Below are 13365 nucleotides of genomic sequence, written 5' to 3'. Positions count from 1 at the left end.
AAGAAAAGACATACTTGCTCTCGAGGCAGTACAAAGAAGGTTCACTCGGTTAATCCCGGGGATGAGGGGGCGGACATATGAGGAGAGGTTGAGTAGATTGGGACTCTACTCATTGGAATTCAGAAGAATGAGAGGCGATCTTATTGAAACATATAAGATTGTGAAGGGTCTTGATCGGGTGGATGCAGTAAGGATGTTCCCAAAGATGGGTGAAACTAGAACTAGGGGGCATAATCTTAGAATAAGGGGCTGCTCTTTCAAAACTGAGATGAGGAGAAACTTCTTCACTCAGAGGGTGGTAGGTCTGTGGAATTTGCTGCCCCAGGAAGCTGTGGAAGCTACATCATTAGATAAATTTAAAACAGAAATAGACAGTTTCCTAGAAGTAAAGGGAATTAGGGGTTATGGGGAGCGGGCAGGAAATTGGACATGAAGCTGAGTTCGGATCGGTCAATGCCCTGTGGGTGGCGGAGAGGGCCCAGGGGCTATGTGGCCGGGTCCTGCTCCGACTTCTTGTGTTCTTTAGATTTGTGGTTGGGATCAGATCAGCCATGATCTTATTGAATGGCGGAGCAGGCTCGAGGGGCCGATTGGCCTACTCCTGCTCCAATTTCTTATGTTCTTATGTTCTTATTAATTAAAAGCTCACACAGACCGGATTGATGGTTGCTGTGAGACCAGGGTTATCTTCTGCAGCCGTGGTTGCTGACACCGCTGAGAAAACCATACACAGCAGCGGAACAGAGCTAGAATGAGGCACTTGGTTCAACACAACTCCTCACCAATCTGAAAGCATAAGCAGCTACTTGCTAATCTTCCTCCTGCTCCCCTTCACTTCACTCGGTGCTCTCTCCTATTTTGCTATTTAAATGACCCAAATTGCTTGGATTTGTGATGGAGCTTGCACTAGATGAAGTGTGTGACATAATCTGCTGCAAAGTGCAGTCCCAGACTGCCACCACCTCATCTCGGGAAGAGAAAATTAAGATATGTTGCAAGAGTTTGGTGAGATGCCAAAGTATTGTGTGCCATGCTACTGTTTTGCAATGTATACCTCCTGTGTGACTGAGCAATAGAGTAATAATGAGACTAATAAAAGGAGAATGATTTATCAGCAGTAGTAGCAAACCTCCAAACTCTCTTTGCAACTCCCTCAACAGACTCTGAGCCAAAAATGCTTAGGGCCATCTCAAATCTTGCTAGTTCTTTTACACTGGAGGTCTACCACATGGGGCATGAGGCTCAGCTCTGAGTCAAACAGTTTCATGTATCTTAATTTTCAAGTAGTTTTTGTATTTTTTTTTAGTTTGAAAACTTTTATCTTTTTTCTATTATTATATTTCAATTCTTCCCTATCCCATAATTGTATCTGTTCCACACTTCCATTATAACATCTTTCAACTGGAATTATGATATGGTGACAGACCCCCCCCCCCCCCCCCATAACTCGCGCTAATGCTGCTCCATTACCAGTCATTAGTACACAAACATCTTTGATGCTGTCTGAGACAGACACTGTTAGTCGTTTCCTTCTCCTGAGGTAGGACAGTTCAGAATTGGGAAACTGTGGTAGATAGATTTATGTTATTAGCAACTCTGGAACTTAAACTCATAGTCATCTGCTCGGGACGCTAGCAATATAAACCCTAACCTACTGGAACCTCATTATATTTGTCATACTTAATAGATTATGTGCATTCCCCCCGCCTCTTGTCAGTTCCTGCCCCAAGTGTCAGTGCCTTTCTCCCCTATGATATTCACTGATCCCTACTAGTGCCTCTCGCTGCTCCCACCCAAGCACCCTTTTCTCCATCCATGGAAAAATCCCTATCACCATGCTTTTCTCAGTGGCAGTCCACTTTCCCGTTGTACCTACCTAACAGGATTAGCCCTCTCAACACTCCCCGCCCCCTCTCCCCAATGCCATCCCAACGGCTTGCACACCCCACATTTCCTCTCTCACTTAGTCCCATACTCCAAGTCCTACCAGGCCTGAGATGCCCCTTCTAAGTACTCCCAGACCTTCATAACCACCTAATGCTCCCAGATCAAAAACAAAATACTACAGATGCTGGAAATCTGAAATAAAAACAGAAAATGCTGGAAAAGCTCAGCAAGTCAGGCAACATCTATGGAGAAAGAAACAGAGTTAGCGTTTCAGGTCGAAGACCTTTTATCAAAACCCAGATCCCACAACCCCCTTCTCAGTTCTCATAGATCCTTTGTAAACAATTTTACAACACCAAGTTATAGTCCAACAATTTTATTTTAAAATTCACAAGCTTTCGGAGGCTTCCTCCTTCCTCAGGTGAATGTCAAGAAATCCTCGAACCTCTCGCATTTATAAATCACAGAACAATACCTGGTGATTACAGATAGTCTTTTCAACTGCCCGTTGCCAAGGCAACCAAAGTGTTCAGACAGATAGGTGTTACCTACAGGGCCACCGAATATACAAACGGCCAGAACAAAAAAAAAAGAGAGAGAGGCAGAAACATGGAAACATCCGGAAGGAAAAGACAGCAATTGACCCGTTATATTAAAAACAGTTAACTTTTGTTCGCTGGTGGGGTTACGTGTAGCGTGACATGAACCCAAGATCCTGGTTGAGGCCGTCCTCATGGGTGCGGAACTTGGCTATCAATTTCTGCTCAACGATTTTGCGTTGTCGTGTGTCTCGAAGGCCGCCTTGGAGTACGCTTACCCGAAGGTCGGTGGCTGAATGTCCTTGACTGCTGAAGTGTTCCCCGACTGGAGGGAACCCTCCTGTCTGGCGATTGTTGCGCGGTGTCCGTTCATCCGTTGTCGCAGTGTCTGCATGGTCTCGCCAATGTACTATGCTTTGGGGCATCCTTTCCTGCAATGTATGAGGTAGACAATGTTGGCCGAGTCACAGGAGTATGAACCATGCACCTGGTGGGTGGTGTCCTCTCGTGTGATGGTGGTATCTGTGTCGATGATCTGGCATGTCTTGCAGAGGTTACCGTGGCAGGGTTGTGTGGTGTCGTGGACGCTGTTCTCCTGAAAGCTGGGTAATTTGCTGCGAGCGATGGTCTGTTTGAGGTTGGGTGGCTGTTTAAAGGCGAGTAGTGGAGGTGTGGGGATGGCCATAGCGAGGTGTTTGTCGTCATTGATGACATGTTGAAGGCTGCGGAGAACATGGCGTAGTTTCTCCGTTTCGGGGAAGTACTGGACGACGAAGGGTACTCTGTTGGTTGCGTCCCGTGTTAGTCTTCTGAGGAGACTAACACGGGACGCAACCAACAGAGTACCCTTCGTCGTCCAGTACTTCCCCGGAGCGGAGAAACTACGCCATGTTCTCCGCAGCCTTCAACATGTCATCAATGATGACGAACACCTCGCTATGGCCATTCCCACACCTCCACTACTCTCCTTCAAACAGCCACCCAACCTCAAACAGACCATCGTTCGCAGCAAATTACCCAGCTTTCAGGAGAACAGCGTCCACGACACCACACAACCCTGCCACGGTAACCTCTGCAAGACATGCCAGATCATCGACACAGATACCACCATCACACGAGAGGACACCACCCACCAGGTGCATGGTTCATACTCCTGTGACTCGGCCAACGTTGTCTACCTCATACATTGCAGGAAAGGATGCCCCAAAGCATGGTACATTGGCGAGACCATGCAGACACTGCGACAACGGATGAACGGACACCGCGCAACAATCGCCAGACAGGAGGATTCCCTCCAGTCGGGGAACACTTCAGCAGTCAAGGACATTCAGCCACCGACCTTCGGATAAGCAAACTCCAAGGCGGCCTTCGAGACACACGACAACGCAAAATCGTCGAGCAGAAATTGATAGCCAAGTTCCGCACCCATGAGGACGGCCTCAACCGGGATCTTAGGTTTATGTCACGCTACACGTAACCCCACCAGCGAACAAAAGTTAACTGTTTTTAATATAACGGGTCAATTGCTGTCTATTCCTTCCGGATGTTTCTGCCTCTCTTTTATTTTTGTTCTGGCCGTCTGTATATTCGGTGGCCCTGTAGGTAACACCTATCTGTCTGAACACTTTGGTTGCCTTGGCAACGGGCAGTTGAAAAGACTATCTGTAATCACCAGGTATTGTTCTGTGATTTATAAATGCGAGAGGTTCGAGGATTTCTTGACATTCACCTGAGGAAGGAGGAAGCCTCCGAAAGCTTGTGAATTTTAAAATAAAATTGTTGGACTATAACTTGGTGTTGTAAAATTGTTTACAATTGTCAACCCCAGTCCATCACCGGCATCTCCACCTCATAGATCCTCTCAGTCCTCCCAATGCTCCCACACATCACATCTCAGCACCATCCTCAACAACCAACACAACCCAAAATTCCTATCCCACCACTGCCAAAACTCATACACCCCCTTCACTCCCACACCCTCCCCACCATCATCCTGCTGCCTCCACACCCCAAGGCCACATTGGCTTCACTGACCACTTCAGCAGCCTCCTCCCAGTACCACATCTGGGGACTCCTCTCCCACATCCTTGGACTTCCCTATTGGTTCCATACCCTGAGATCCCCATTACCACCCCTACCAAACTCTGATATTCCCTTTCTGATGCTGCCCACATCACAACCCAGCATCACCACACCTCAAACTCCCACCCCATTAATCCCACACCTAACTCTCCTTCCCAAATGCTTGCAGACATCAATACTCCTGTGCTTCTGCCACATTACATCACCTCCTTTGAAGTGCTCTTAAACCCCAGGATCACCCTCCTTACACTATCTAACCGCAGCCCTCCCACTCCCCAGTACTGCTATATTTCCAGTATTTGCAAACTACCTCATCCCAACTGCATCCTGGAACATCTTGTCTACTAACTTCCTCTGTATTTGGTTTTCAATAAAAGGCAAGAGATAAAATTACTATTCATAAATGATTATATAATCATGAAGACTGCTTATTCACACAAATATATACATTAAAAAATTATGAAATTTGATCCTAGATTACCACAAACACTCCCACAATACTTGTAATAAAACCAGTTTCACTTACTCAATTACTGTAAATGTAAGGAATCTTACAACACCAGGTTATAGTCCAACAATTTTATTTTAAAATCACAAGCTTTTGTCCTTACATTTGTCCACCCCAGTCCATCACCGGCATCTCCACATCATCTCAATTAGTGTAAGTCAGTGGTCCTGATAATGTACGTTACATGGGATAAAGTAGCATATCCTCCGATACACCATGAGCAACATCATGAGAGTGTTGTGTCTAGCATGTGCTTGTCACATGGACATAACACAAAAAGTCTTGTTTAGCTCAAATTTCCCAGGAACTATTTAATAAAATACTACCGATTTTAGGGACAAAAAAGATCTACTTGTGGAGGCCCAAGGCATGGCTGAGGCAGTAAATGAATACTTGGCATCCGTCTTCACTAGGGAAGAGGTTGCTGCCATTGTAGCAGTAAAGGAGGAGGTAGTAACGATATTGGATAGGATAAAAATAGATAAAGAGGAGGTACTTAAAAGATTGGCAGTACTCAAAGTAGAAAAGTCACCCGGTCCAGATAGGATCCATCCTAGGTTACTGAGGGAAGTAAGGGTGGAAATTACAGAAGCTCTGGCCACAATCTTCCAATCCTCCTTAGATATGGGGATGCAAATGTTGCACTTCTGTTCACAAAAGGGGACAGGGATAAACCTGGCAATTACAGGCCAGTCGGTGATGGGGAAACTTTGAGACAATAATCCGGGACAAAATCAATTGGCACGGAAAAGTATAGGCTAATAAACGAATGTCAGCATGGATTTGTTAAAGGAAAATCATGCTTGACTAACTTGATTGAGTTCTTTGATGAAGTAATGGAGAGGGATGATGAGAGTAGTGCGGTTGATGTGTATATGAACTTTCAAAAAACATTTGATAAAGTACTACATAATTAATAAACTTGTTATCAAAATTAAAGCCCATGGGATTTAAGGGACAGTGGCAGTGAGGATACAAGATTGGCTAAGGGACAGAAAGCAGAGAGTAGTAGTGAACAATTGTTTTTCAGACTGGAGGGAAGTATGCAGTGGTGTTCCACAGATGTCAGTATTAGCACCAGTGCTCTTTTTGATATATACTGCTGACCTGGACATGGGTATAGAGGGTATAATTTCAAAGTTTGCAGAGGACACAAAATGTAGTAAACAATGTGGAGGATAGTAACAGACTTCAGGATAGTAACAGACATAGACAGACTGGTGAAATGGGCAGACATATGGCAGATGAAATTTAATGCAGAGAAGTGTGAAGTGATGCATTTTGGTAGGAAGAATGAGGAGAGGCAATATAAACTAAATGGTACAATTTTAAAGGGGATGCAGGAATAGAGAGACCTGGGGTGCATATACACAAATCTTTGAAGGTGGCAGAACAAGTTGAGAAGGCTGTTTAAAAAAGCATATGGGATCCTGAGAGTACAAAAGCAAGGAAGTTATGCTAAACCTTTATAAAACACTGGTTAGGCCGCAGCTGGAGTATTTTGTTCAATTCTGGGCACCACACTTTAGGAAGGATGTCAAAGCCTTAGAGAGCATGCAGAAGAGAATTACTAGAATGGTACCAGGGATGAGGGACTTCAGTTATGTGGAGAGACTGAAGAAGTTGAGGTTGTTCTCCTTAGAACAGAGAAGGTTAAGGGCAGATTTGATAGAGGTGTTCAAGACCATGAATGGTTTTGACAGAGCAAATAAGGAGAAACTGCTTCCAGCGGCAGAAGAGTCGTTAACCAGAGGATACAGATTTAAGGTGATCGGCAAAAGAGCCAGAGGTGGCGTGAGGAAACATTTTTTTACGCAGCGAGTTGTAATGTTCTGGAATGCACTGCCTGAAAGGGTGGTGGAAGCAGATTCAACAGTGACTTTCAAAAGGAAATTGGATAAATACTTGAATGGAAAAAAATTGCAGGACTATGGGGAAAGAGCAGGGGAATGGGACTAATTGGATAGCTCTTTCAAAGAGCCGGCACAGGCCCATTGGTCCGAATGGGCTCCTCCTGTGCTGTACCTACAATGATACTACGGTACTGTCTCTGAGCACACCTCTCAACAATTTTAATCTGTATCCTTTTAGCATCTAGTTGCACCCTCCTCTTTCCACACCACAGCTACACCCCCACTTGCAGCAACATAACCTCAAAGTGAGCAATACCACGAGAAATGTGTTATTTACTCATACATTTATTTATTTAAGGAAAGAGTAGGAAATTTCCAGGATTAGCTGTCTCATACATTGTACTGCAATCTTTACAGACATTTGTGTGCGTTTTACAGAATATGCCGGAAGTGTTGCAAGGCACCAATGAAGGGAAAATATGTTCAGGTGACAGAGAGAGAAGTGAAAGAACAGGTGAAAAAACTGGCAAATATTATTACAAGTGTTGACCTACTGGAACAGAAAAGCAAGTTAAGACCATCTGAATTTATTGTTAGGCATTGCCCAAAACACAGAGTGGGATTCTCAGATCAATGCATTGGTCTGCTTAGTGATACTGACACTGAAACATGCAAGACTTTTGGCTCTTTACGATCTGGTGAAACCACATGCCCGGAGAGCAGCTTCGAGGAATGCAGATCTCCGTTCACATCAGATGAAACTTGCTTTATTTCAAGGAGTTCAACTCCACAAAATCTAACAGCTCTCTTCAGGCATGGAAGGTAGTAGTTTTCAGTGCTCATTTATTTTGTGCAAAAATCTATGTAGATGTGAAGTCTCAGTATTGACCTGTAAACTGCAGGCTGTGCTGCACATCGTCCTTCTTTAGAGTGTTGTTACTGTAGATAAAGCTGATAGAAAACTTCTATTTAAGATTGAAATTAGTATCATAAACTAGTTACTTTAAAGACTTTAATTCATCACCATTTAACAAAATAGTTTAAATTTTATACATAGACCAATATGGAAACGTAAGCATGGGAATAAAATTCATATGCTCTGGTATAGCAACATTTGTTGTTTTTTTAATGTAATAACATTACTGTTGATGAGATTTCCCAGTTGGTTAATTAGCATAAGTTAAAGTCTAGGGGAAGGTCTTCCCTTAAGATTTAAAATATGGACTTTTGAATATCCTCAAGAATTTAAGCCATTCTCACTGAACAGGCATAAATTCAAGTCAGTTTTAATTTTGTAACCTGTTACTTGGTCTCAAGTTTATAAACCTGCTATTTTTTTCAAACCAAAAATGTCTCCCTTTTGAAATGAATGGAAACATAATATCCTAAACGATTATAATTAAAGTTTCAAATGTGTTTTATGATATCATTCCCTCAGGATTTCTTATGCAAAACTATCAATGCTGACTTCAATTTAACTGAACTTGCCAAGCCTAATAAAATGTCTCATGAAGTATATATATATATATATATAACTCTTCAGCTTGATTGCTTCTCCAAATGTATTTGTATGATTTTATGTACAGTGAAAATATTAAGGAGGGAAACAAAGTGATCTTATTCTTAACATAAGCCTAAATAAAATCAAAACTGAAAAATATTTTGCAGATTGCATGCACGATGAGAAGAGATCATGCTGTCTAAAATGATATGTAACTGAATTGGGCTTGAAAAGTTTAAAGTTTTCAAACTGGATACCAATTACTCAGTGCCACATGACAAAGACAAACTACTGTTTCTAACCATAACCATATTTAGAGTATTTCTCTCTACCGCCCATAAAACATAGCTCTTTCATGTTAAATGGATTTCTAAATAAGATTGTTTTTTTACAAGCCTCAACAAGTTCATCAATAAGTTTTGCTCACAAGTCTGTGGCTTTAGAACTGTCCTGTTCTTCCCTTCATGGCAGATACTGTGATGATATTGCTGTAAAAATTCCATGAGAAATAACACGCTTTAGAAGCGACGTCCTGTGATAACATCCTATAGCCTTGCATTCAGATTGTTTCTAAATATGTTTTTAAATCACAAATCCCAAACTCAACCCATAAATCAGTATTTTTCATATGCAATTTTACACAGAAATAGCTGTTTGTAAACAGTTAAGTATTGTAATTGGTAAGAACATACCTGGATTAGGGTATATACTTAACTAGATATTGAACATTTTTTATATTACAAAGTTTTAATAGGTGTATATATCTCAGTTATAAATGCATTTTAGTATGGAGTGTTCCTCCTTATAAACAGGTTATTATATATGACATTCCTCAGACAATGCCTCAGTAGCTTCTTTAATGGTTGATATTTTATTAAAGGAATTTCATAATTTCACATTCTTTGGTTCTTTCTTATTATTAGGTAGCAACTTAGATGTTTGTCTTTGGTTTATGTTGATTATCTTAAAGTTGGGGGGAGGGGAAATTTTTGCTACATTTCAGGGAACAACTTATAGCTATCTCTAATACCTTGTTCACAGATTCATATCTAAATTTAGTTGAATCTGTTTTGTACAGTAACCTGCTAACCTTTCAGCTGCTGAATTAGCATAGATTTGTCTCAGCCCTAAGTCCCAGTCCTGGACTTTGGAGGGGTGTGGAATAAAGGGGTATGTAAACTCGTTACCTAAATCTAGTGCATCTTAAAAAGTCAGCATAGCGGCAATGCTCCTAGAGCTGTCTTGCATTCCTGTACTCTGCGTTTCAACCATCTATGCTAACCATTGCATGGGGACAGTTAAATTCAGACAAAAGAAAAATAATCAAAAAATGAAAATATGTACTCCCATGCATGCATTATACTGCCTTGAAGACGAGAGGAATTCTTAAAGGAATGCCTATCCTATGGCGTTGGGTATAGCTCCTTATCTCCTTCCGCAGGGCATGAAGATGTCCCTGCAGCTGCAGGTGTCTTATCTGTCTAATGTGGTAACTGCCTGGATATGATTGCTTTCTATCTCTGCATGGGTTATCTGAGTGGAGCAGCTGGGTGGTATGGGTGTAGAGTCACCTGAGAGACAGCTCCCTCATCCATCATTCCTTTCATGCCCCTGCTGCTGGGCCCTCCCTCAGCTTGTCCTGTCATCTGTATAGGGACAGACTGCAGAGCTGCTGTGAAGCCACTGGATCAGGATCCTGTCCAGACAATTCCCAGCATGGTGAATCCAGATGGAACCAACTCACAGATACCAGAGCCCAGGGTTTCTAAAGCATCAGTTATGCTGGTCCTTCAAAAGCCCATAGCTGTGCTTAGGACCTTTTGTTAAGGAGGACTTGTCTGCAGATGCCCCTTGGGGTGCAACACATTCCAGGGTGAATTGCAGTTCTCTGAAGCAGTCAAACATCACTGTGTAGATGTGGGTAGTGAACTACTCCATACAAGCTGTCATACATTGCAGGGTTCTTTGCATATTCTTTACATACCATAATGAGACGGGAAGATCGAGCAGGCCCTTAAACCAGCAGGAATCCAGCAGAACTGTTTTCTGCCAGTTTTCATGATTGCTACCATCCTACTAGCACCCCAAATTGTGGTACGATGAAAATGAAAATTAGCCTCATTTTGATGGAATATTAGGTAGGAATCATACTAAATTTTCAAACTGTACATATTTCATAATTTTTTAGATATCAGTATCGCAATTCTGCAAACAAAATTGAATATTCATGCCCTCTACTGATCAAATTTGGAAACTACTTTGTGTGTCTGACTAGGATCAGATATTCTGTTTTTCGTCAAGATGGTGATGTGAATGACTGACACATCTGCCTCCTCTGAATGAGTTATTTTCTTATGAATTAATCATCAGGCACTGAACTGTGTCTGACAAGTGTCTCATCACATTAGTATGGTTCCAGAGTCAAAGTTACTAGCTCGTGTTTCAGTTTCATGTTTATGTAATGCTGTACCAGCAGTAACAGTGAAAAGTTTTATTATTATTCTGTGATTGTTATCTTGTGGTTTCCCAGCTCCAGACTGCAGATATTTTAATTCCTTCCTTACCCAAAGGCTTTGACTCCTTGCTGGATTCCATGAGCACCCATGGTTCTCGTTCAAAGGGCCATTTTTCATGGTATGCCTTAGCAGTTAGTGTTGACAGGCTATTTGACTGATGGGGCATCACACCGAAATCCAACCCTGGCTTTACGTACACATGTACATGATTCCAGGAGGGGTCATTGTAAAATGATCAGAAGTAGGAACCCTGGCTGATTTTTTTTTTCCCCCCTCCTTAGCCCAAGGGTGCGATGTCAGTTGCAGCACCTGTTGTGCTGCCCTGGCTCAGATCTGCTAACTAATCACTGACTGGAGATCAAACCTGTACTTTTTGTAGTCTGTGTGGCTCAGTTACTCACTGCCTCAACTAGTTGAGCTGTCAATCAAGGCCTCTAGATTGCAAATGCCATCCCACCTGCAGGTCTGCCTGAGGCCTTGTTCCAATCAGATTTCTCTGGACACGCTGGAGACATGCCATCCAGAACTCTCGTGCATCTGAAAATGGCTCTGAGGCCTTCCCTGCCCCCTTTTGCATACTATGATGAAGCTCCTGCCTGTTTCAGGGTTTCATCTTCTGCATGCAACCAGTTTGTTAAAGAACCCTGATGAAAACTGATCACCTGGTTTGATTACATTTCACACAAGATCAGTATGGCAAAACATGCCATTGGAAAAATAAGAGGAACACTGGCCATTTTAGAAGTTTTCAAGCAGGGATTATACCTGTATCAGTCAGACAGCCCTCACGTGTCACCTTCAATTCTATTTCTCCTAGCATTAGCACGAGTCACACTGTGAATTGTTCCACTGAATAAAAGAAGTAAGCATTGCAAAAAGACTATGCAGTTGTTTGTTTAGTAAAAAATATTTTAAAGCATTTTCAAAGCCACTTTTTCTGTATTTATATAGTATGTGTTTTCAAATACTGCACATGGTGCAGCAGGCCTTTCCCTATTGCTGGTACTCACGCTGAGAGTTTCCAACTCAATCATCATTTCAGCCTGTGAAATTTGCCAATTTCAGTCAGGAGAAATAAAACTGGCTCTGAAGACTCAGCAGCTTGATGAAGCATAAAATAGCTCACAAAAAGGACAAAGATACCTTCACTGTTCATCGGTATGTAATGTAAGAAAAGTTATGGATGAGAAAAGGTCATTTGGCCCATTGTAGCTTGGTCCTCTAGCACTTCTCCCATTGTAGTATCCATTATATTTTGAAAATTTCTAATGCCTCCTACCTTTTTAAAATAATTATTTTGAGTTTATCGTGTTTATATCATTTTAAACATCATTTACTTCAGTGAAGTCCTGGCTTAAATATTTTCTTTCCAGACCTGTACTGTGTGCAGTTCTCGTCGTCACACTACAGGAAGGATGTGATCGCTTTGGAGAGGGTGCAGAGGAGATTCACCAGGATGTTACCAGGGCTGGAGCGCTTCAGCTATGAAGAGAGACTGGGAAGATTGGGTTTGTTTTCCTTGGAGCAGAGGAGGCTGAGGGGGGACATGATTGAGGTGTACAAAATTATGAGGGGCACAGATAGGATGGATACTAAGGAGCTTTTTCCCTTCGTTGAGGGTTCTATAACAAGGGGACATAGATTCAAGGTAAAAGGCGGGAGGTTTAGAGGGGATTTGAGAAAGAACTTTTTCACCCAGAGGGTGGTTGGAGTCTGGAACTCACTGCCTGAAAGGGTTGTGGAGGCAGGAACCCTCACAACATTCAAGAAGCATTTGGATGAGCACTTGAAATGCCATAGCATACAAGGCTACGGACCAAATGCTGGAATATGGGATTAGAGTAGACAGGGCTTGATGGCCGGCGCGGACACGATGGGCCAAAGGGCCTCTATCCGTGCTGTATAACTCTATGACTCTATGACCTTAGAGCTTGATCTTGTCTAATTTTTTCTTTATAGCGCATTCTTTTTGCACTTGGAATCAGTCTCGTATCACTTCTCTACATTCTTTCCGATGTGTGTAAAGTCTAGAAATTGCATTGAGCGATGTTATCGTATGAACGCTTAATGCACTCGCATCAAATTCCTCCCTCCACTATTTTAACTGCCACATTAGTCCATTTAAATGAGTCAACATCCCTGCCAAAATAGTAGTGAGAGGAATTTGATTTGAGTGCATTAGGCATTCATTTGATATCACTCACTATTTTCCACTTCGATTTTTTTTTGTGAAATTAAACAGTACTCCAAGTGGGATCTGACCACTATTATAAAGTCTTAGCATAAACTCTGGAGACTGTACTTTCCTTTTCTGACTACATGGAGGCAAGACTCTAAAGAAAAACTCCAGGGTAAAATAAACAGTGGCCCAAGTTCCAACTTAAGGGTAGCTGCTGATTCAAACAAATCTGATAAAATCAAGTCAAAAAATGACTTTAGGAAATCACAATCTGACACTGACTTCTATGTGCATAGAGGC

This window comes from Heptranchias perlo, chromosome 2, assembly GCF_035084215.1.
Source record: "Heptranchias perlo isolate sHepPer1 chromosome 2, sHepPer1.hap1, whole genome shotgun sequence".
Lineage (NCBI taxonomy): Eukaryota > Metazoa > Chordata > Chondrichthyes > Hexanchiformes > Hexanchidae > Heptranchias > Heptranchias perlo.
This window is presented reverse-complemented; position numbering follows the sequence as displayed.